We start from the raw sequence: 2,317 nt of genomic DNA, 5'->3' as shown, positions 1-2,317 counted from the left end.
GAAGATATAAAATTTCATAATATCGAAAGAGAAATTGTACTCCCACCCAACTCCCCTGGCCAGGAGTCTGCTCTCACTCGGAGCAGCCTCTAAGGGTCTTGCACTGAATGACGGGCTCTCACAGCCCTCCTCCGCTCACAGTCCCTGGATGCATTTAAGAGCTCTGAGCGGTAAGAGTCAGAAGTGAATCCTTACAAATTGCTGAAGATAATATCCTTTTCAGCTACTGACATTGCTGCTGAGAAACTTAGGGTATTTTCTTGAAATAAGGGGGATTTTTCAAAAATCTTTCCAGGTCTAGAAGCCAAAATGTTTGGCGAGCAGTACTATAAAAACCAAGCCTCAAGTGCGCTCTTGGTGCTGGCGTGGGGAGAGCTGAGGCTGACTGGCACCGTTGTGCAGCAGGGAATGTGTTTTCATTCCCATTCGCACTTCCATTTCCCTTGGTTTCCTCACTCTGACCGGGCTTCCTACTGAAAGCTTCCCACTGCAACACGAGGAGTTGTTTGAAGCTTTTCGCTCGGGCTCCTTCGCAGCGTGAGGTCCTCAGGGTGACGGAAGCTTCTGGGAGACACCGTTAGGTGGCCTTGGGTGGGGTCTGCCTCATAGCAAACCCTATGTACAACAGAGCAGCAAACCCTGCTCCTGGCCACCCTCACCACTGTTAGGATTGAGCCTATTGTAGCCATAGTGTCAAGGGGCTTTGTCTTTCGCTAACCGTCTCCTTTACTAAGCATGCCGTCCTTTACCAGGGGCTGGTCTCTCCTGAAAACATGTCCAAACTATGTTGCCATCCTCAATTTAAAAGAACATTCTAGGTAATTTTTTCTCAAGGCCAATCTGTTTGTTCTTCTGGCAGGTCCCTGGTCCCTGCACTATTCTTCTCCAACATGATCAACTAGATCCATTGTTCTGTGGTCTTCCTTGCTCATTGTCTTTCACCTTCATAGGAGGTGAGGGAAGCCACCACACCTAGCTTGCACCTTAGTTCTCAAAGTGACACTCTTGCTCATCAATACTCCCGAGGTCTGGAGCAGCAGCTCTGCCCAGTTCAGTGCCTTTGATCTCTTTGCTGCTATTTCCACAAGCAGGAGTCCTGTTGGTATTGTAGGCCACACATTCGACTGCCAGCCCCAGCACTGCTCTGTGCTGGAATTGACTCACTGCCAGTGAGCTTGGTAAAGTTTGGCTTCCATGAGCATTCACTTTGGACCCAAGCAAAATGAAATCCTTGACAACTTTATCCCTTTATCCTTTTGTCATGATGTTACCTACTGGTCCAGTTGTGAGGATTTGGGTCTTCTGGTTTTTGTTGTTGTTGTTGTTGTTGTTGATGATGTTATTCCAGTTGTTTTATTTTTACTTATTTATTTAAATCATTTTATTGGGGGCTCGTACAAGGGGCTTCTTTTCATTGAGCTGTACTCCTTAATCTCCATCAGCAAGTGCTTCATGTTCTACTTGCTTTCAAGCAAGGTTCTGTCACCTGCCTTCCACAGGTTATTAACACGCCTTCCTCTAATTCTGGCGCTCTTCCTCTTCAGGGGTCCAGCCTCTCAGCTTACTATCTCAGCAAAATAGGGCAAAAGGGTGAAGCCCTGACACACCGCTTTCCCGATTTTACATCACACATCAGTCCCTTGTTTCGTCTGAATGACTGCCGCTTGGTCCACGCGCAGGTTTCCCATCAGCACAATTACGTGGTGATGGAGGAGAACACTGAGAGCGCCGTGGACTGCTAAAAGGATGTTTCAGAAGCAGGACAGCCAGAGTGTTCCTCAGAGGCCAGAATGGTGAGATTTTGTCTTCATATACTGTGGTAGTTACATAATTTGATGTCAACTCGACAGAAAGAATGTAGGGTGGAGTCTAGCCTGTCAATCAGGTCGCAAGGTAAGACCCAGCAGGAGGATTCTGGGAACTTCCTCTTTTTTCTCCTGGGATGAGGACCACACTGTCTCTGCTTCACTTGCCTGTTGACAAGCCACATGGATCTTTGCTGATGGAGCCAGAGCCCTGGAGCTGGAAGAGCCCCATGGAGACCCACGCCAGTGCTGAGATGCTTCCACCACCACTGGATCCATGACTCTCATGTCAACTTGAGGGTATTATGAGTGAAGAGGAATTCATGGGCTAATATCAGACTTATGGGCTAATATTAATCTTATGGACTTGATCTTGACTGGACTAGGATGTTTTATTGATGCATAATTACTTTTTAAAAGAGATCATTTTATTGGGGGCTCTTACAGCTCTTATAACAATCCATACATCAATTGTATCAAGCATATTTGTACATATGTTGCCATCATTATTT

This window comes from Tenrec ecaudatus, chromosome 16, assembly GCF_050624435.1.
Source record: "Tenrec ecaudatus isolate mTenEca1 chromosome 16, mTenEca1.hap1, whole genome shotgun sequence".
In the NCBI taxonomy this organism is placed as follows: domain Eukaryota; kingdom Metazoa; phylum Chordata; class Mammalia; order Afrosoricida; family Tenrecidae; genus Tenrec; species Tenrec ecaudatus.
The sequence above is the reverse complement of the archived record's forward strand: the minus strand, read 5'-3'. Positions refer to the sequence as shown.